The sequence below is a fragment of the Protopterus annectens genome, chromosome 6.part0 (genome assembly GCF_019279795.1).
Source record: "Protopterus annectens isolate FY-2018-M chromosome 6.part0, PAN1.0, whole genome shotgun sequence".
Lineage (NCBI taxonomy): Eukaryota > Metazoa > Chordata > Ceratodontiformes > Protopteridae > Protopterus > Protopterus annectens.
In genome coordinates this window covers 1,794,609,658-1,794,634,642 of record NC_056737.1, presented here as the reverse complement: position 1 = coordinate 1,794,634,642, position 24,985 = coordinate 1,794,609,658, and positions in this window count along the sequence as shown.

Genomic DNA, 24,985 nt, shown 5'->3' with positions numbered 1-24,985 from the left:
ACATACCTTTGTTTATAAATTGTATAACATAGAATGATTTCCTCACTACTGCAGACAAATGATGGTCAAAGGCTAGCTTACTGCCTATGTGTGTCCCCAAGTCCCTGACTACTGATGTCACTCTTAGGGATGTGTTGTCAATATGATAGTTAATGGGGGAAACATTGTGGGTAGTGTTGGTTAGTATGGAGGAGTATGCTGTTCCTTTTATGATGTCATACTGGTGGTGATACATGAGTTTATTATTTTGCATTTAGAGGGTTGCCACGCTTGATGGGAATAAGTTTTGTACCCAGTTGTAGCTGATCATTGCAGGCACTATGGCTGGTGTTGGAGAAGGTGTGCACTTTCAAGAGCAGCTTTGGGGCATGCAGGAGTCCAGGATCATGGTTGGATTCCTTGTAAAAAAACATGAAGCATGACTGCTGCAGGACTACTACCAGGGCTCCTAATGCAAAGCAGAGGCCTGGGACAGTCTCGCTCATGATTTCACCAGTACAACTGGCATCCCTCGAACTGGTGAGGAGGTCCAGCATCACTATGTTGACTTAAAGCAAAGGAAGAGGGACCTCTTGGAGCAGTAGATCCAAGATGCTCAGGTGTGGAATGTCCCAACAGTCTGTAAGTACCACTATCAATTCTCATGTATCAAAATCCAGCCTAAGTATGACATGAAAAGGTATGCATAAATGTTTCTCTATCTCCTGTACAGCTGCAGAAGGAAGGGCAGCAAACTTGAAAGCCCATACCAGCAGGCTGCTAAGGCTGCGTTGTGAGGCTGGTGAGTACTACTCTAGATAGCAGTAGTCAGGGTAAATAAATAGAATGCCATAGAATGTCACCTCCCAGTAGTTAGTAATGTCTACTGTTTGTGCTGAATAAACAAGACATTACCAGAGTAATACTGTATATCAGTAAAAGTGTAGCAGTACCTCTCAATAAAACTTTAAACACCAGACTGTTGTGTGTACTTTGGTATATGGTAGTTTGAATGCAGTTGTAATGTTGACATTAACAGATTAGCTATAAGAAATGCTCCATGCACCAGGATCTGGTCCCTGAATAGTAATGCTGTGTTAACCATTGTTTTCCATAATGTAGTATGTCAAGAACTGAGTACAGATTCTAACAAGCATTTGCTATGCATGAATATCAAGGGAGATTGTCCAAACAACACACTATTATACTGAAAAAATTCAGAGAAGAAACAGTAGCTCCTCAGTAGCTCATTGTGATAAACACAACCTTGTGTTCTGTTTGTGCACACACTGGCATGGTTTGAATCCAGGGAGTGCTATTAGACTGTATACATAATCTCATCTGGGAATATGTGTAGAAACAGTCAGGTATTGTTAACAGAGATTTCCTCCACAGGTCTGCCAAGTAAGAAAAGCTATGAATGAGCTGTAAGTAGACTGTAATCATACACTGTGTAAAACACCCACTGTCCAACCCCAAGGCTGCAAATGACAGCAAAAGAAGTACGTACACCAAGTAGTCAACTCCATGAAATGTCCCTAAAGGGTCACACTGTCACAGCTAGTGGTCACTGCAGCCAACAGCCAGGGTGACTGATAGAAATCAAGGTGGATTATGGTACTAGCACACACACCCACAGTTATGACTGCACATATGTAACCTTGACTATGTGAATATGTGTAGAAACAGTCGGGTATTGTTAACAGAAATGTCCTCCACATGTCTGCCAGGTAAGAAAAGGTATACATGAGCTGTAAGAAGCCTGAATGTATACACTGTGTACAAACATACCACTGCCCAACCCAAGACCACAGGTTGATGTAAAGTGATGTAATACCTGTAGAGTAATGAGAAGAGCAATGATCATTAAAGTTGTGAGCACTTTAAGCATATACAGTTGTTAATCAACATCTCTCTCTCCCCCACCTTATCTACACCAATAATATAAACACATAAATGTTTTCCTATTGTTCCCTGTTCAAATACTATCATTGGTGGCCTGTTGCTATCAGTGTAACCTGCACGCCATTATAATGCCCATTGTGGTTCTTTATATGCATGTGTTCTGTTTGCTATGCAACTGTTTCAAATCTGTTGTTTTGGGTTAATGGGAATACGCATGGATGCTCCTATAACTAATCCTCAAATGTGTTTTTCATGACTAACCAACATATGTTCTACAACTGCAACACCATATCACCTCTGGAAAGGCCGATCCCAGCAGATCCACCTCTCCCTCCTTATCTAGCCATGACACTGGGCCCAACACATCTGGGACCCACCCCAGGACTTCCTTGTCTGCTGGTCCTGCACCACCTTCAGGTGGAACTACCTCAGGGGATGAGGCCCCCCCCCTGGTGTGAGCACAGACAGGATTCTGTCACCCAAACCCAGATTCTGGGTCTGGTGCATAGCAAGCTCCTCAAGAAATTTGGAGATCTGCTATGCAAGCGTGAAGGCCACATGGTGCATCTAGAGGGTCAACCTGCCCCTCCTGCACAGCCCCAAGCACAGCCACCTTCAGGGCTGTGAAGGTGCAGTGATGACTGCCCATGGGTGGGGTCTTCAGTCCCACTGTATCCAACTGGGGACTTGTGGGCATCCAATTATCAACCACCCCTCCCCCTCCAAGGTGTTTACCCCCCAGATGTGTCATATACAGTCCCTGTCTGCTGTCTTGTCTGTCTTGACTGTCTTCCTACCCAACCTACCTCCACAAATATATCTACTATCCTTCCCCAACATCCAACTCTCACCTTAAAAAAAAGGGCAATCTGTTCCGACAAAAAAATGTTGCCCCATAAATAGCTGTTCATTTCACACACATGTCCACTGGACACATGTAATCTGGTCTAAATGGCTTCACAACATATTGTTGTCCTCACCCCTCTGTTAGGGATTTGAGTGTCCATATGTACCTCCAAATTCTGTATATATGCACATATGTTGCTGTAGAAGAAATGAACAGTATTGAGTAAGCGTGTTTGCATGGTGCTAAGTGAAGCTAACTCAGATTAAGCACTTTTGGAGCTAACTGTGTGTAAGCATATTTGACCATAAGTTAGCATTGCTTACTGCCGCACCAACCCACGCAAAACCACTTACAACTGCTTAAAAGTGCCTTAATCACTCTGTATCCAAAAGCCCTTATTTTGCCCAGCAAAAAAATTACTAACCCTTGAACCTAGGACCCTGCAAACCATAGCCACAGCAATCTACCACTAAGCCATTTGAGCTGTAGATATGTGTGATGTTTTTTCAAACATATCATTCAGTAGAGTCATTCAACAGTAGGGAAAAGATTATGTAGAATTAGTCACATTTTGTATATATGTATATATCTATATATCTATCTATCTATATATATATATATATATATATATATATATGTATACACACACACACACACACACACACACACACACACACACACACATACACACACACACACACACACACACATATACATATATATATATATATATATATAATCGAAATTATATATATATAGGAATTACGAAATATCAAATTTCTGAATCCCAAGATTAAAAAGCCGAAAGCTCAAAACTCTGAAACCCCAGAAGAGTGAATTTCAAAATCCCGAAGTCAGGAGATGTTGAGTTAATGCTTCTGGTGTTGCGGTGTGTGAATGGATACCTCCACTACACTACCATAGTCAACAGAACATGCTTGGGTACAGGTCTCCAAGACAGACACTAACCATGTTATGTAATACATGTTGCATAAATGTCAACTGGAGCACCTCATCGGCCCTCTGCAGAAAGCACCCAGAGGATTGGCTGTTGCATGTCACTCTCACCCTGAGGGTCATCACAGTGGTGTCTGTAGATAGATGGCCTGCTGGCACATGGCAGGTGACATGATACCACTGTACACACATCCCCTACATTTCCCATCTCTCCAGGGACAATAGCCAGGTACACAGCTATAAACATCTGCACCAATGCACCCCAGTACTGACAAATGTGTATGTGTGCATTACTGAGAATATCAGTGTCTGTGTGTTAGTATACCTGTAGCTGGGAATACCCTGAGGTCATTCACACCCACCGCACCACCCATTGCCATAGTTAGATGTGGCTGCTGCTGTACCGGACATTACATGTACCTTGTTACACTCCTCTCCCAAAGGGATACCTGGGCCTTGCAGTACTAGCACAACACGGTTGTACAAATTGGTTGATAAGCATGGGATACCCACTGAGTCCTGGCAGGTGTGTGTATGTGTCCATGTGTGTATATATGTAGGGTGCAGCATTCCGAGGTCACATACTCCTATTACAATATGCATTGCCACACAGTAATAGGGATAGTGATGTTGCTGCCCATAGGAAAGGCATGACAATGAATCACCCTACTATGCCTGTGGCATGTGCATTAGCTGCAGATCCCTGTAGTAACACTCTTGGGATGGACAAGGGATTGTATTGCAGTCCTAGTCAATGTGTGATGCTGGGTATATCAGAGTGTCATCATGGGTTCCAGTGCATACAATATCCACAGTGGGGTGTGGGCACTGGGTATACTGTCATTACACCATGATACCCCCAGTATATGTCCCATGTACCACTGTATGGTGACCACTGTCACCATCACCCATACAGGTAACTGATAACACTATCCAGCCCAGTTGTGCATGTGCTGTGTGCAGCCAACCTGTAACACATTGATCACGCTGACAAGGTAGTTAGTACTGATAGGCCCAGGTCTCTCGGATGTGGTGTCTGACTATGTGTTTGTCATTGTGTATATGATGGTATGTCACACTATGTATTGTCCATATACAACCATTACATCCCCCATTTCCATACTGTACATGTCTGGGGATGGTCTGCATGTAACATGTAACATGTAAACTGGAACACACCTCATCCTAAAAAATGTGTGGTGTGTGCAATTAAAGCCAAACACATCAGTAGCACTACATACCTAAGTAAGGGTCTAGTACCAGTGTTGACAGGTAAGAATGTGTGTGTATGTGGAGGGATTTACTTCAATTTCCTGAATATACATGTCCCCAGGGGTCATCTGTCCAAGAACTGTGTGGATATGCTAACATGTCACAGGTATCATCCTGTGGACATACATTCCATCACAACTACTGTTAGCTGTGCAAATGGCCTCTTCCCATTGTATAGGTGTGTAGCAATACTGGGGTTGGTATATATAGCTGGGTGTGGCTGTTGTGGACAGAGCCAACATCATTGCAGTTACTGTTGAGTATATCCCCCCATGTAATTGGCCGTAATACTGTACAGTTCATGTTAACAGGTTATGTATTTGTCTATCACACTATCTGTGGTTATACAACACCATTCACCCTCCAAAGGGTAGGGGTGTGCCACCCACATCACCACACATATATTTACCATGTTGAGGATTGCACTACATTGGGGAAGGTGACATATACCCTGCCGGTACCATCGTCACTGACCTCAAACTACCAGACTGCTTATTCCACAATGTTTTATTCTGCATAGTCTGGCTTCATGGAATTACATAGACTACAATGGTTTCCTTGCACAGGTACATACATCCATGTGTACAGTATTCTCCATGTAGTGCATCAACACATATGCCTCTGTGTGTGTTATACACAAACATGTGTTGTGTACCACCCAGTACAAGTGCCATTGTCCCCTGTAGAAAGGCTGCTAACAGCAGTCACCATGCACTCACTTGTATACACCACCCCCAGACCTATCGGCCATGTGGCACATGCAGTAACTGTTATACAGACCTGTGACATGTTCAACTGTACCCAGGATATGGCACAGCCATGGTGCCACCACAGTGCCATACCCCTTGTGAGATATGACAGCAGACAATCCTCCTGCTGACACATTGACACCTACAACACAAATGGATAACATTATGGAGACCACAATCACTCAGTGTTACTAACAGCTATAATGCATCATGGCTGGACAGCTACACTACCTGACATGTAAGCATTAAACATTACTGCTGACAATATGTTACACAGCATTACAGCAGTACACTGTAGTACAGTCACTGTGTGCATCAGGACCATATTAGCCTGTCCCTGCATTGATATTATGGATGACAGGGATGTGGCACAGGTATCATCATATGCACAGGGTGTGTTGTTGGTTTGCCAGAGATCTAGGGTGGGCCATATGTTTGACATCATGTGTGTTAGTGAGGGGTTTAAATTACTAATATGGCCATGGTGATGTGGTATGTGTAGGTATGGGGTTGCCCTAGGTGTGTCTGTATTGGGTGTGGGTATGCATGCACACAGTTCTGCCATGTGGCTGCCCTATACAGGTGTTTGTTGGATAACTGCAGACCATACCTGGCAGAGTGTGCAGTTCACCACCTCCAGCCACGAACATGAGAACTGTGCCTGCCAGGGATTCCACGGGCAGGTCCGGGTACAAGCCTCAATATGCTACTCTCCCCTGATGATGGCATATGTTTGCTGGAACCAGGTCCCTCCTGGGACTGACCAGGGCCACATGCACATGGCCTGCTGTGGTGTGGTGTGGACAGCGCCTTCCCTGCAGTGCTGAGGCTGGTACTGCCACTACGGGAGCAGCTTGGTGTCCTTGCATGTCCACGTTGACCTCCAGATGTTGGTGTTGCTGGCCTACGTCCATGTGACCATCACACCACTCCCTCCACATGCTCTTGCATGTACAATCCATGGTCGAGGAGGTCCACCATCTCATCCCACTGTCTATCTATGATCTCTGTATAATAATGGATGGCACCTGCAAGATCACATATGTTGTCAGTGCTGAAAAAGCAGCCCTCTGCAGCCTCAGACCTGGTCTGCTGTACCATTCCATACATGCCTGCCTCTCCATGACAGCCTGAAACGTGCATCTGGTGGTACCAGATGTGGCACTTCTCCCAGGGACACGATGACCAGCAGCCCTCCCATGAGCACTCCTGTACATCTGCCTATGTGGTACCCTGCTGGACATCTGGCTATGCATGCACACAGTTCTGCCATGTCCAGACACAGCAGCCATAGATACCACACTGTCCTATGCACTGCCACCAACCACCAACTGTCCCTCTGCTATAGCCACTGGTGATGGGGTATCTATAGGCACTGTGACTGTGTGTGGAGATGAGGTGGATAACAGGGGTATGTCAAATGATGGTGCAGTTTTAGCCTCTGAGAACCACGCCTGTGCCTCAACACACCTATCAGCATTTTCAATGTCTGTATGGACACCAACATCAGTTTGCATGCAGGAGGGAACCTGACCCACCTCACCACCTGTGAGGGGAAAACAAGAAATGCACTTTAAGACCTGCATGTCATTGCTTAACAGTACACACACACACACACACACACACACACACACACACACACACACACACACACACACACACACACACCCCTGACATTCCACCATAATGCCTACCTGTCCATGAGTTTACAGACTGTCCTAAGTTTATTCTCTTAAGTTCCCCATCCTGTATCACACTTGGAAACTTACACTCATTAATACCAATCATTAACATATCATTCTTCTAATTGCCTGGACAAGTGACCACAAAACACGACCTGTTCCTTCATTACCTCTTTGACTTAATTGGAGTCGGTTTTACAAGGACTCACTGCTGTCATCCAGTGTTCACCCTGGGTTTGTCCAGACATCGTGAGCATGTCCCCCATATGTTAGGGGCTACTACAGTCACTCAATAATGTCACGCACTGGAGTGTCATACATAACTATTGCTCAGTAGATGCAAGATCTGTTGCTCTATTAACTTATTATGTGGACAACAGTAATATTTGGATACACTCACTGGTGTTGTCTAGTAATTCTCCAATGCATCTGTAGTGCTGCATACATGGCTATTCTTTCACCTTTCTGCTGATTGCAGTTTTAACAGTATATCTGGTGTCTAGTTTCCCTCCCAATGCATGTTCCATGCTGCAAACCTTATTATACTATCAGCTGTCCTGAGATTACATATCAGACAAGTATTCCTGGTGTCTCATGTGTCAGTCCATGTCCATGTACTGCACGATTCCAAAGGGAAGTCAAGACGTATGAACAACCCCACATTCACACATGTGCATACATGGACACACAGACACAAACATGCACAAATACACATACACAATGCACATGCATCAACCCCCTCCACTCCAGCAGATTGCACTTACAGACAAAATAACCCCCCTACACACACACACACACACACACACACACACACACACACACACACACACACACACACACACACACACACACACACACACTCACACTTACAGGTGAGGTTGCATGAAAATATTACACACAGATCTCCCATTACCCATCTGTCAGCATGCATAACATATGGTACTCAACAGCATGCAGTGCAGCTATAGTCAATCCATGCTAGCAACAGTATACATGTGTGTGGTGCATGGGCTGTGTTAGTAGGTGATGCCTTTTCCCCTGGAAAACACTGCACCCATGTACACAATATTGCTGTGCACCTGTTCAGCACCCTGCCATGTACTGTGCACCATACCTCACAGGTGTACACACCATTGCTGAATGTGTATTACTGTGTCAGTTATGTCTGCTCTGCTGCTCACAGCCCCAATGTGTTTGTCTGACACATACCTGGGATGATATGTGGACAGATGTCATTTGTGAATGCCTGCTGTCTGATTTACAGATGTCATCATCAGTGGTGCATTTATGACCAATACATTACAATTACACTGACAACCGTCAAACCTTACCATGGCTATGGGGAGTGTACATACCTTTACTGATATGACGCCCTCTTCCTTGATATGCCATGGGACCACATTACTGCATATGTTAACATTACATGAGCCTGATATGTGACATATGTCCTGTACAATCAAATGTTGTGTCATACAAATGTGTTAGTTATGCTGATGCTGATTGAGATGCATACACTTTGTGGGTGCATATGTGTGCATGCCCTTTTTCATGATGGTCTGTTGCACCTACTGTTATGTGTACGACAGCAGTCACTATTCCTGGCAGGGGTATACTAGCATGGGCCATCTGCATTTGCCAGTATATGATCAGTCTGCCCTACACATGTCCCCCAACTCTGCATGATTGCAAGGTCAACTCATGTGCACATTCCTTGGAGTTCACACACTGCTGTCACTATTGCTGTGGAGTCAGGGTTATGTCTGCCACAGTTCCTGACCCTGACTGTGTACAGATACAGCCATTCATAGCATCCATTGGTTCCCTGCTGCAGTGCACAGTTGTGTCATGATGACACCCCCTCCCCATCTTCAACCTTTTTGTAGATGCTTGACAACTATGGCCTACTCATGTGTGTCAGTTTGCAGTGTCCTAAACACTGAACATCACATGTAACAGCCTAGTCCCAGCTAATGAATGGCAAACATACAGGTGTACACTGGCACCGGCATGGTACAGATGGGGATGGTGGGCCTGAGGTGGGGTGAGGTGTTGGTTGTGCAGCACATGCATCGTACATGATATGGCCTGTAGGATTCCAACATGGTCTGGGTTCACCACTACACATTGCAATGCATGCCTTTTGGGGACCTCTTCTGTTATGCATGCACTACCTGTAGAGAGGTCTGGTTGATGTTTCCTGTGATACAACTGTCACATCTGATTACCCTAACCCATGGGCCACACGTTTGCAGAGTCCAGGCAATTGCTGACATAGGTACTGCACAGTCAGTAATTTCTAGGCATTCCTGCAACCCCCTCAGTGTTGTGGCATGTTACTAGGCAACCTGCGTGACCAGTTTGCTGCATGTGACATCATCTGTCTTGGATGGACATCTGTTTATTTCCTATATTATTCCTGTCCCATACATCCTCACCACATACATGACTGCACTGTTTGCTATGGTATATACAATGGTGAGGTATGGCTACATGTTCAACTCATATGTGCTACATGTTGGGTATGGGGCCCACACCATGACATACAAGATGTGTGCAAGCCACGGCTGCCTCTGTTGCAGGTAAGTGTGCACATTTGATGGGCAAACATCTTGGACAGCAGACCAATTCTTGGTGTGACATTGGGGACTTGTACTTGCTGGAAGGTGCATTTCCGTGACAAATGTATTCAGTCAGTACTTCAACAGCTGCTTCCACTATATTTTTTCTGGAGGAGTGTGTGCACGCATATGCTTCCAGTGTGTGTGAACGTATGTATTCCCCACATATGCTGTCCTAACATATGATTCCATTTTACACACTCATTGCTCATGTTAGGACCACATTGCAGGTTGTAAGAGTTGTGGACTGCAGTATTGTTATATGCTGTAGTGTAGATCTGTAATAGTTGCCATTGTAATACTGGTGTATACACTGTTGTAGCACTGTATAAGGCTGATGTTTCACACATGTCCCTACTGTAGGACATTTGTCCCACCATTATGTTCATCTCTGTGCACACATTTTATGTTAGTTATATTGCATGAGTCTGACATACCCTTCAGATACACCATCATGGTGACCACTGTGATGCAGTGCAGTAACAGCAACAATACGTGAACATGTACGGCATGCATTATGGGTAGAAGAGTTAAATGTATGCATGGAATATACCATAGCTATAACATGACCGGTATATTGGCAAACCTGAACAAACACCACATTCACCATCTACAGTTTGCTGTCTTGGAGGTATACCAGAGGGACCTACATAAGTGTCTGAGAGATGTGATGCCAGTAACCACAGCTGTGGTATTGGTACAGGGTGGGTGCAGCATTACAGTACATCAACAGTACAAGCTGATAATAATACAGCTTAAGCACATCTGTTTATTACTACTACATGGCAACAGACTATATATATATATATATATATATATATCATCTTACATATGCATGATCTAACTGTACAGATGCAGATGGGTATGCAACAGTGGTCTACTGATGCACCTTGTGGCCTTACCTGCATGGTCCTCTGCCATTGTGCGGGTAGGACCCATCTCCACTATGCTCTCTGCCAGGTGTTGTGTGTGTGCGGGCAGGCAGGTGGCCCAAGGGGCTCCTCAACATGTGTCAGGGAGGATGCATGGCATAACCCCCCACCTGTTGCAAGCTGATCCCCCCTGACTGCAGCAGCACGCCGACAGGCACTGCGAAGTAGGTCTGTGCAATGATGCTGGACCTGCTCATAACAGCAGTTATGCAGGCCAACATCATTTACCTTGTGGACAAGATTGTTCCACAGGACGGTCCGCTCCTGCTGCTCATGGGCTGTATGGCCAAACAACACCTGGCAGTGCTGCATCAGCTGTGTGATAATGACCTCATTCTCGCTGCTGTATAAACAGGAAGCTTCTCACAGGACATCTTGTCTGAAAGACATAAAGATGGAAACAGGTTTGAGCAGCTCATACAACAAGGTTATCATAGTTCTTAATACACATCTCTGCAACAACAATCTGATTACACAACTCAATAGGTATGTCTACAGAATACCTATGATTGGGATATATATCTTATTGTAACACACTTTGTGCGATGTGTTTGTAGCCATGTTCCCTGTGGGGACACTATCATTGCTGGCCTGTTACAGACAATGTCACCTGCATGCCATTGTAAGGGCCACTATGGTTCCATATATGCACATGGTCTGTTTGCTATGTGATTGCTGCACATCTGTTGTTTTGTGTTATTGAGGATATCTATGCATGCTGTTGGAAATGATCTGGGGATGTACTGGAAAATATTAGGGTTCAACCAAACACACTAATAATGTGTGATTTCAACTACCCTACCATTAACTGGGAAAACTACTCATGTGCCAACTCCTTCGCTCAACTCTTTTTGGAATTAATAAACTCCAATGCCCTGGATCAACGTATCCACACCCCCACCAGGGGCAACAATATCCTAGATCTAGTCATTACCAATATGAGTGACTGGTGTTCCACACCTGAAGTCAACACCTCATTGGTCCGATCCTACCATAAGCTAATTACCCTAGATAGCCACATCCTGCCTTCACCCCCCATTAAGAAAACCATGGTAAAAAATTTCTCCAAAGCCAAGACACTTATGCAGATGGACAATACAGTTACGACTACTGAATCCTACACAATTGCACTTTATAAGCACTTACATGAGTGCATGGATCGTGCTATCCCAAACAGAACCAAGATGCTATCCTCCAAAAAAAGAAAGCCAATCTGGTGGTCCCCTGCCATAAACAAACTGTACAACAGAAGGAAGAAAATCTTGCAAAAGAGAGTAAAATCCCACGAGTGGAGGAGTTCCCTGGTCAGCCTCAGTAAGAAGCTGCGATCTCTGATAAAATCCTCCAAAGCTAGTTACGAAAACAAAATCACCACTGATTCTAAAGACAACCACAAAGCATTCTATAGCTATGTCAAGAATCTCAATGGCAACACTCAGATCTGCTCTGAGTTACAGCACAATGGCACTAAATATACAGACCCAACTGATATTACCAACATCCTGGTAAATAGTTTCAGTGCTATCTTTATCCCCCTCTTACCCCCTAAAGAGCCCATCTCTATACTGGAAGAATGCAAAGTTCCTGTAATCATGGCTGCACAGGTAAAAACCACACTCTCCAAAGCCAAGAACACAGCATCCATGGAATCAGACATCCCAGGCTATGTTTTACATGAACTACAGAACAAACTGGCACCCCTCCTAAGTACCATGTTCAATCATAGCCTCACCTTAGGCTTTGTGTCTGCTGAATGGTGCACAGCAACGGTTATCCCACTCCAAAAGGGGGGAGCCACCACAGTCCCCGGGAACTACCGCCCCATTAGCCTGACAAGCCTGGTCTGCAAGGCCATGGAACGTATCATCATGGAACTTATAAACAAAGACATTGGTAATCTCCAAACTCTGGATCCCACCCAGTTCGGGTTTGTAAAAGGCAGATCATGTCTTCTAAACCTGATAGACTTCTTTGAAGCAGTCACCAAAGCCGTAGACAAGAGTAAGGTGGTTCACACAGCCTATCTAGATCTTGCCAAGGCTTTCAACACCATCCCCCACTCTGGAATTATAGATAAACTCACTAAACTAGGTATAAATCCCTATGTCACAAGATGGGTTGCCAACGGGCACACTGACAGAACCCACACTGTGAAAGTAGCAGACTCCAAATCCGACTTCAGACCAGTGACAAGTGGAGTACCACAGGGTTCAGTCCTGGGTCCTCTCCTGTTTGGTATCTACTTCTCTGAAGTACAGGCTAACACAGAAGGTATTTGGCTAATGAAGTTCTCAGATGACTGCAAACTAGGAGCCATAATCGAAACTCCTAACGATGTGGACATCCTACAAAAGGGCCTCACTGAGACAGATGGCTGGTGTCAAAGCCATGGCCTCAAGCTCAATGCCAAAAAGTGCACTGTCATCCCCTTTGATAAAAACTCTGTACCCATGAACTACAACATAGGCGGTAGTATACTTAACACCGAAAGTGTGATAAGAGACCTTGGGACACAGGTGGACAGTAGTCTCTCCTTTGATAATCACATCACCACAGTAGTCAGGAAATCCTTCTACGTGGCACACTCATCAGAAAAGGTTTCTCATCCAGAAAAAAGAGTTCATTGTTCCCTTCTACTCATCACTCATTAGACCCATTATAGAGTACAATGCCCCTTTTGGTATGTACCTCAAAAGACATCTACAACAACTGGAAAGGCCGCAGAAATACCTCACAAAGAGGATTACTGGCCTCAAACAGATGTCCTTCGCAGACCATCTCAAAAAACTCCAGCTTTACTCCGTCGCATATCGCCTACTCAGAGGTGATCTCTGCCTAACATACAAAGCTATGTCAAACCCAGAGCTGTTGGACATGCTCCACTTAAAGAAATCCCAATCCCTCCGAGCTACACGCTCTAGGGACCTAAAGCTTGTCACCACAATAAACAGAACATGCCGGAGGGATAGAATCCTGTCCCAGAGACTTCCCATACTCTGGAATAAACTACCTATGTATATCAAACAAAGCTCCTCATTAGCACTCTTCAAGAAAAATCTTGATGATTGGATGGGAAATAGGAAATTCACCCTGGGATCACCTATGTGGCTCTGCTCAACAGTGGCACAGGAAAATAATTTTCTTGGGTGGCAAAAGCCAGGGTAACTGTTCGGCTGGGCTTGTATAGGCCCCAGGGTCAATAGCTTAGTATTTACCTATGAACCTAGGAACCTATGTGTGGACTATTACTACCCATATATGTTCTGAAACAGTGACATAAAATCATGGTTAGGGAACAGTTGCCAGCAGAACCAACTCTCCCACCTCATCTGACCATGTTACCAGGCCACATCACATGTGGGACCCACCCTGGGGCCTCCTCATCTACTGGTCCTGCACTACCTTCAGGTGTAACCACGTCAGGGGATCATGTCCCGCCCTCAGGACTACACACAGAAAATGATCCTGTCACCTGAGGTCAGGTCCAGGGTCTAGTGTATAGGGAGCTCCACAGAGACTTTAGGGATGTGCTACAGCACCTTGAGGCCCTCAGTACACACTCACAGGGTCCACATGCTCCTCCTACTCAGCCTCCAGTCCAGGCACCTTCAGGGCCATGAAGCTGTTGTTGTGACTGGCCATGGGTGGGGGCCATATTCCCATTGTTTCCCTATGGGGGCTCAAGGGGCTTCCACATCACAGACGACACTCCCCATACAGGGTGTTTACCCACCACATGTGTCATATACCACCCCTGTAGGCTGTTATCCCTATCTTCCAACCCAACTCACCTCTACAAATATACCTGCTATCCTTCCCCAAATTCCCAATCCTATCTTCACAAACAAGGGCAATGTATTCCCAACATGGGGTTCACATGTGATATAACAGTCCATGTTGCACACACTTACTGCTGTATATATATATATATATATATATATATATATATATATATATATATATATATATATATATATATATATAGATATATGTGTGTGTGTGATGCAAAACTAGGGGACATGTATTTATATACATATGTGTGTGTGTTTGTATATATGCAGACATACATACGTATATATATATATATATATATATATATATATATATATATATATATATATATATATATATATATATATATATATATATATATATATATATAGATATATATTATGAGTTGTATATATATATATATATATATATATATATATATATATATATATATATATATATATATATATATATATATATATATATATATATATATATATATATATATATCTATATATATATATATATATATATCTATATATATATATATATATATATATATATATATATAAATATATAGAGAGAGAGAGAGAGAGGTGTGTATATCTGTAAACATACATGTGTATATATATTTAAATATATATATATATATATATATATATATATATATATATATATATATATATATATATATATATATATATATATATATATATATATATTTATATGTGGGGTGCATTCAGACATCAGGTCCACACTCTCTAACTCACCTTCCTGCACAGCTGCACTGTTCTGCCTTGCTATAACACAGACAGGTGCCACATGTGGAATCAAGTTTATATAAGGACAGATTGCAGGTAAGCCTATTACACACCTATGGCATTTCTGCATGCTACATTACACGTCAACTTGACTGTCCTGCAAGTGGTGGGCTCTGGAACCCACATGTCTATCATAATGGCACTACTTAATATACATGTCTTGCATTACACAACACACATTATGATGGCTTACATCTAGTCAGTCAGTGCTGATCTGCATCGTTGATGGGTATGGCCCACTACCCAAAGGGACAGACACTATTGTCCATAGCAGTTGTTCAGCTGGACATCATTACAGAGACACACCTGATGGCACATATAAATCATTCCACATCATCTATCCCATTATTATGGACCAAGTACTACATTCAATTACATGCATATGTACTTCACATATCTGTTGTGGGAATGATGTCTCTTCTGGATAGTTTGCTTGATGTTTTTTGGCCTTACTCTCTCTCTATCTATCTCTATTGATGTTTTTTTTTTTTTTTTTGCAAATCTTCATTATTTATGTAACAATTGTGATATATTTGCTCTTAAAATTTGCAATGTTTATTTTCAGATTTTTAACATTGTAAACATTTGGAGCTTTTCTCCCTGGGCATCTACTGAAAATGGAAATAAATCCAGTTAGACTAGCCCGGTCAACAAATGTAAAATAAAATAAAATAAATAAATAAAACATATATATCTCTCTCTCTATCTCTATCTCTATCTCTCTCTCTCTCTCTCTCTCTCTGTCTCTGTCTCTATCTCTATCTCGGTCTCTCTCTCTCTCTATCTCTGTCTCGGTCTCTCTCTCTCTCTCTCTCTCTCTATATCTATCTTGGTCTCTCTCCAGTAAATGGATTGAGCTGCTTTGAATGGATTGCAGCATGGATTTTTTAGGTGATGCACATGATCAGGTGATGGCCTCTGCACCAATCAGTGTCCTCCACTTGCTACCTGTATGCAGCATGCTGTGTAGTACTTCCAATTACCACTGTCATGGCAACCCACTACTATAAATTCCTACATCATGTGGGAGTGGTCCCTTTACCTTTCCTGTACGGAGGATATCCTTCCTGTGTATGGGCAGCAGTGTTACAGACAGCAAGTAGCAATACCTCTTACAAGAAGACTTGCAGACTCAAGCCAGCTACATATTTGTATAAGACTTCAGACCTACCGACAGTGTGAGTAGTGTTGTTATATGCATTGTATAGCAAAAGTGTTACAGGGTTTGTGAGTACATACTAGTTTAACATGGAATGCAGTCTGTCTGCATAGCTCTCAACTGTGGACCTATCCATAAGATGGCCAGAGGTGTGCCTGTTATGTTTTGTCTGTCCACCACACAGGTCTTGTGTCAGATATATCCCTGGCATTGTGTGTGTTGAGTGCTATCAGTACATGGCTACATCAATTTGTTTTTATGACTTCATATTCCTGTCTAAGGGTATGTTGCAGACTATCCTGTAACACCAGCAACTTTCTCAGTGAATGACAACACTGTTTCACATATGGGCCTGTGTTCCAGCCTCTGTCTTCCACCTATATACCAGGCTTTGTCCATATGACATGCAGTAAGGGGTTGTTATGTAGTGGCCTGTGATTATGTTGTGCTTCCATTCCTGCCATCATTCCAATGGTGTTGTGGCCCCCACACATATTGTGGGGTAGGGTCCATATGTATGTGGGCTTCAGCTGCACAAAACATAGGTGCCCTTCTGCAGTCCATAGGTCAGTATATGTAACAGTGTTATATGCCCTTGTAAGACAGTCTATGGGGGAGAGGTATGCACCATATATAACCTAGGCTGTTACAACAAGTGAGGGATATTGGTAGTAATGTGCCTTAAGGTATATGGCTGTACTTTACCATACATTTCACCTTGGGAACATTGGTTGCCTAGTGCTTACTGTCATACAGACTGTTCTGTTTGTCAGTGTGATTGTGATGTTTTCAGTTATGCATTGTTATGTAGCAGATACATCCTATTGTGTCAACTTAAGTCTTTTCCCCCTAGGGACTGAGTACAGCTTAGAGGCTGATGAACTATACATCTGCATTACTTACTGTTGATTGATTGTTATCCTCTGGCCCAGTCTTTCTTTACTGTTGTACTACTTGAAGGCCTTGGCCTGGACAGCAACATATGTTATGCTTTCGGATTACTGTATAAAATTATCTGCTTGAGAGTTGCATTACTCATTTACTATGTATTTCAAAGTCTTAACAGCTATATAACATGGCATAGACAACTGTAATAATACACAAATAAAAATGTCTTATGTATGCAAACCTGTGTGTGGTGTCATATCCCTTGACTTCTCTGTGGGTATATGTTTCAGGCAACAATTGTCTGTGGTATGAGTGACTCATACACTGTCCATTTGAAAAGGTGGCAACTGTAGGAATGCTGGCTGTTCAATATGCTGTGCACCCTCTAAATATGTATCTTCCTATACATATCTATGTTTGTGTATGTGTAGTTACATATATATATATATATATATATATATATATATATATATATATATATATATATATATATATATGTGTGTGTGTGTGTGTGTGTGTGTGTGTGTGTGTGTGCGTGTGTGTGTGTGTGTGTGTGTGTGTGTGTGTGTATGCATCTTTGGAATGTTTATTGATTCCACATTGTACATTCCCTATGGTAGCCAGACTGTACTGCATGATATGTTATTGATACCATCCTGACATCATACAGGTGGGATGGATTACTGTTAACGTTTTGTAGCCATGTTGTGTAGGGTCCTGGGTATGGGACTTGCAACAGTTGGTATTGTGTTGCAGGGCAGATCTGTTTGATTGTGGGGGGGGGGTGATATCAATATTTACAAGAGGTGTTTAGCTTGGGCCCCTTCACCCCCATTAATGGTGCCTTTGGTCATATATGTATTTATTATGTTCTTTTTTATCTCTCTCTCTCTCTCTATATATATATATATATATATATATATATATATATATATATATATATGTAGACATATATATATATCTATATATGTATGGATATGTATATATATATATATATATATATATATATATATATATATATATATATATATATATATATATATATATACAAGGGACGTTGGATACAGAGTGATTAAGGCACTTTTAAGCAGTTGTAAGGGGGTTTGCATGAAGATAAGCACTGCTAACTTCTGGTTACAGTTTCTTATACTGATTTAGCTTCTCAGTTGCTTAACCTGTGTAAGCATTGCTTACCCCCATGCAAACAAGCTTAAACCCACTTACTGCTGCTTAAAAGTCCTTCCTGCTGCTTACCCCCATGCTAATTTCTTTAAAAGAAATGAAAAAGGGTTGATAGGAAAGTGGTAAAAAAGGGGCACAAAGGGGGAAAGACAGGAGGGAAAATATCTAGGGATGTGCAGGACAGGTGTATGGAAGATCTGTAGCTGCCCATTTTGTCTACAGCAACAGCTGTGCGTATACACTGATTTGAAGGTAGATTTGGACACTCATACCCCTGAGAGAGAGGTGAGGACAACAGTAATATGTTGTGAAGCCAATTAGATCAGATTTCATATGTCCAGTGGACACCTGTGCGAAATGAACAGCTATGTATGCGGTGAGATTTTTTTGGGGAACAGATTGCCCTTTTTTTTAAGGTGAGAGTGGGATGTTGGGGAGGGATAGTAGGTATATTTGGGGAGGTAGGTTGGGTAGGATAACAGACAATACAGACAAGACAGCATACAGGGGTGGTATATGACACATGTGGGGATAAACACCTTGGATGGGGAGGGGTGTTTGGAAGTCAGAAGCCCATGAGCCCCCTAGTGGAAACAGTGGGACTGAGGTCTCCACCCATGGGCAGTCACCACTGCACCTTCACAGCCCCAAAGGTGGCTGTGCTGGGGGCTAAGTAGGAGGGGCAGGCTGACCCTCTAGTTGTGCCATGTGGCCCTCAAGCTGGCGTAACAGATCTCCAAACTCCCTGCGGAGCTCACTACACACCAGTCCCTGGACCTGGCGACGGGTGACAGTGTCCTGTCCGTGCCCACTCCCAGGGGGGCAATCCCCATCCCATGAGGCAGTTCCACCCAAAGGTGATGCAGGACCAGCAGACAAGGAGGTCCCGAGTTAGGCCCCAGACCTGCTAGTGCCTAGTCCCACGGCCAGATGAGGTGGGAGATCTGGGTCCGCTAGGTCCGGCCTTCCCAAACGTACTATGGTGTTTCAATTTTACAACATATGTGGGTTAGTAATAGTCAACACATTCCAGGATTAGGTATAACAGCATGCATAAATATTCCCATTAACCCAAAACACCAGATATGTAACAGTTGCATAGCAAACAGAACACATGCATATATGGAACCACAGTGGCCATTACAACAGCATGCAGGTACATTGATGGCAGCATGCCACCAATGTGGGAGTATTTCAAAATGGCACATGCATAGAAACAAATTTAAATATTTATCAAATAATAGGACATATGTTGAAATAGTTGATTTAATAGTGCACATACTGACTGAGTTGTGTATTTAGTTTATTGTTGCAGATATGGTGGGGGGTGATGTTAATTAACAACTTGTATATCCCTGTAGTTCTCATTACTCTCCTAGTCAGTGCTGTGATCTGTACCTTATAGGTATTATTACACTACCCTATGGCCTTAGTTTGGAAGTGGTATGGATGTAGTATACATTAAATGAGTTTTACCTGCAGTATATACCTCTTACCTGGTATACCTGTGGAGGTATTGTTTGTTAACACTACCTGACTGTTTCTACACATATACCCAGATTCCAGGTTGATGTTATGCACATACCTGTCCATCTCTTATTGCACACACTCTGGGCATGTCTTGACAACATGCAGGTGAAACCGGGACATATTTTGACTATTGCCCTCATAAACCTTTGGTAAGTTGTACAATGACAGGTTTGTTTTCATAGACATTTTCCAAATATGTACAGGCCTGACAGTCAGTTATATGATATTAAATGCTGCCTACATGTCAGAGATTAGCATGCTGATATGCCAGGGGGACAGGGTAACAGCCAGCAGATATGGGCCAATTAACTGGACATTCTGGACAAATCTGTACAGTTGAGGGGTATGATTCTGCATACAGCTTACTACCTCTCCCAGGACTCACACCATGGGTGTGTCTGCTAAAAATAAAACAGTGTACATCACAGATGAGTGTGCTATATAGATATTGCTGTGTATCTCTTCTCTGATTTCTGTCTGTAAGTCTCCCATGGTTTTACAATCTGACCTTGTAATTACAACACTCTTATACAGGGTTTCCTAGACAGTTTTATTATGTAGCACAGTGTGGATGACAGTGGTGGTAATACCTTATTATTCAGAGAAACTACAACACTAACAATGCCATACAATACCAGAGTAAACAATACCAGTCCAGGATTTAAATATTTTATTTCTAGGCACAGTTTTTATATCTGACAGACCTGTGGGGGAATGTTTGTTAGCACTACCTGAATGTTGCCACACATATTACCAGATTCCACATTATTATTATGCACATATGTCTCACACTGTTACTGCACACACTCTGGACATAGCTTCACAACATGGGGGTGGAGATGGGACATACTTTGCGTATTACTCTCATAACATTTTGGTGAGTTGCTAGAGTGACAGGTTTGTTCTTATAGATGTCTGACAATCAGTTGTATGTCATCATTTGCTGCCTAAACATCTGGGATCATCCCACTGATTTGCCAGGGGGACAGGCAGCAGATATGGGCCAATTAACTGGACATTCTGGACAGTTGTGGGGTATGATTTTGTATACAGCTTACTAGCACTCCCAGGATTCGAACCATGTGTGTTTGCTAAAAATACAACAGTTCACATCTCAGTTGAGTGTGCTATTTGGATTATATTGTCTATCTTTTCACTGTTTTCTGTCTAAGTCTCCCTCAGCTGTACAATATGACCTTGTGATTACAACAATCATTTGCAGACATTCCTACACATTTTATTTATGTAGCACAGTGTGGGTAACAGTGCTTAATACATCAGTACTATTAAGAGATTGCAACGCTACATTACCATATGTTACCAGAGTAAACACAGGCAGTCCAGCAGTTAGACCTTTATTGTCAGACTGTTAACCTTTTATTTACATACAACCTATATGAGACTCTTTCTGCCATATTGTCTGGTGCATTCAGTACATGCCTTAAAGAATACAAGTTTTATACTGGGAATTAACTTTCTACTACTTTCAGATTTATTTCTTATGACGGTACATTCAAGAGTATTACTAACCTGCCTCGCGATGCAACCTCTGCAATCTGCAGGCATGGGCTTCCCAGTTCACAGCCCGCTCATCTGCTGCTGTCAAAGACATAAGAGGAATACTTAGCCATACCTATCCATAATATACATGAGCTGGCAATTATTAAACAGTTAGTAGACTGATACTTACACATGGCTGGGACATCCCCCGTCTGCCTAGCCTCTTGGATCCACTGATCCAAGAGCTCCCTCTTTCTCCGTTTCGAGTTGGTATAGTGATGCCTGACCTGCTCACCAATTTGAGGTATGCCAGTGGCACTGGTGAGGTCTTGGGCGAGATGGTCCCAGGCTTCCCCTTTATATTGGGAACCCTGGTACTGGCCCTGCAGCAGTCTCTGGTCATGGTCTTTAACAAGGAGTCCTGCCATGACTTTGGACTCCTGGAGATCTGAGTGCTGTGCCCAAAAGTGCACTCCTTCTCCCACACCAGTCATAGTGCCTATAGGAAGAAGTTGCAACCAGTTATGAGATGTATTCCCACCTGTTGGGTTTAAATAGGACCAATTTCCCGCACTTTGACATGATTGGATGGTTTTGAAAATGCTAAGCTATGGGCAAACCTGCTTAACTATGGTTGGTATTGCTTAAAGGGGTAAACCAATGGGCTCATTGATTTAGCTGGCCTACACATTGCTTAGCCCTAGTAAGCAGTGGTGTGTAGTGTTTAGCCTTGATTAATTTTTAATTTCCATACTATTTGCTGTTTGGCATTGATTTATTATTCATTACATGTTATATATGTGTTTGGTATCCATGATTCATGTGTACATACACTGTATGGGGTCCTTGTGTTTATTAGGGGATTTCAACACTTTATTACAATGACACCTCACATCTAGACTTAATGCAGTACTCCAGTTCACATATTTATGTTATGTAGTAGGTTATACAACATAAAACTGTATATAGATTCCTTTCACATGTTAAGTTTAATATTCCTATAGTAAGGATCTGTTTGGTGATACCTCAATCTTACATACCTCTGTGATGGCTTACTGGTTAACTACTATGACTATAGTGTACAGGGTCCTCGGTTCAAGACCTGCAAGGGCTGTCTGTTTTGTTGCTGGGCAGAACAGCGGCTGTTGCATACAGAGTGATTAAGGCACTTTTAAGCAATTGTAAGTGGGTTTGCATGGGTTTGCACAATAGTAAGCAAAGCTAACTTCTGGATAAATATGTTTACAGAGAGATATATTCAATATTGCTTAACCTATGTGCACATTGCTTACCCCCATGCAAAATGGCTTAAACCCACTTACTACTGCTTAAATATGCTTACACCTGCTTAATACTGCTTACTCCCACTTACCCTCACACTAATTTAGACAGAAATGCAAAATGGTTCTTGGGAAGGTGGTGTATTTGGACACTCTATGGATTTATCATTCATTACACATTATACCTTCAGTTTGTATCTCTGATTCATGTGTACACCTACTGTATAGGGCACTTGTGTTTACCTGTGATTTTTACAACATTATTACAATGACACCTCACATCTGCATTTAATGCAGTACTCCAGTTCACAAATATATGTTATTTAGTAGGTTATGCAACAAAAAATATTGTTCATGAAGTAATTTGAGCTGGAAAATGGAATGTACTGAAGTGAGACTCAAACCAGGAATGACTGCTCTGACCACTAAACTATTGCAGTACTGCTTCATTTGCATATATCTTGATATTTATCTTCTTGTTCCATTTAAGCTATAGTATACATAGCTAAGCAATGGGCAAACATGTGCACCTATGATTATATTTTATTTGTTGGATAAAAAAAACTTGTTTATATTATTATATTTTAAATATTGCTCTTATAAACTTGGGGGGGTGTTGCTGGGGGTATGCAATCCCCTATGAGCGATCTCGCTCATTGTACTAGCAAAACTGCAGTTCTTGACTGCATGGGCCTGTAAATTGTGAGAGTTCTGCTCTCAGACACACCCCCTGCACTTGTCCATGCTCCATGTCCATTTAGGAGCTCAGGCAGCGCACCTTCATTAATATGCATGGCACACTGTCGTGCTGCTCATAAACGGTCACATCCGTGGGGATTGCTTAAATGTGGATGATAGCCAGTATTTATTTATTTTATTTTATATTTGTTAGCTGGGAAAGTCTGACTGGTTATGGGTCCATTTTCAGCGGAGGCCCAGGGAGAAAAGCTTCACATGTGCATCGATACAGAAGACTTAACTGTTGCAGTTTTTTATACGATTACATATAGATACAGTTGCAGTTTTTTATACAATTACATATAGATACATGTTCCAGATTTATTGGAATACATACATGAAAAACTTTACAATTATTAATTTTCTTATTAGAACCTAAACAGTTTTAGTAGTAGAAGGCTGTGCAAGGTAGCATATCATTCAGTAGTACAATACATTACAGTGAGATGGCTAATGTTTCAGACTTTTTAAAAGACTGTTTCTACAAGTAGCCAGAGAATATAGTCATATAAAGTAAATGGTGAATTGGTTAGCCAGAGTTTGTACAGCGGCACAGTGGGTGAATTTTTAGGTGTGTTTTGAGAGATGTTTTAAATTGGATTATGGAGTGAACTGCTTTAAGTTCAGCAGGGAATAGATTCCAGATTTTGCCAACAGAGTTGCAAAATAATAACTCACCTGCTGATTTATTGGATTTAACAGTTTGTATCAGCATTTTATCAGAAGAGCGGTGTGTTTTTAGGTTACTGTAGGGGGTGATTACATTTTTGAGTATGGGTGTGCTTTCAGGCTGATAAAGGACTTTGTGAGCTACTATTAATTGGTTATACTGGAGTTGAGAGAGTAACTCTAACCAACCTAGAGATCGTAGGTTAAGACAGTGGTGTGTTCTATATGCTGAACCTGTAGCACATGCGGCTATATTATTATAGCAGGTATTGAGTTTATTGAGGTCAGATTTACTTAGGTTGATATAAATTGGGGAGGCATAAAGAAGAGTTGATATTAAATGTGTTCGGGCAATCACTGTCCTAGCAGTTGAGGTTAGGAATGGCTTAATCCTGTATAAAGATCCAAGCTTCATATTGACTATTTTAATGGTTCTATCAATGTGAGCATCAAATTTAAGGTTATTGTAGACTATTACACCTAATAGTTTTGTATTAGCTTCTGGA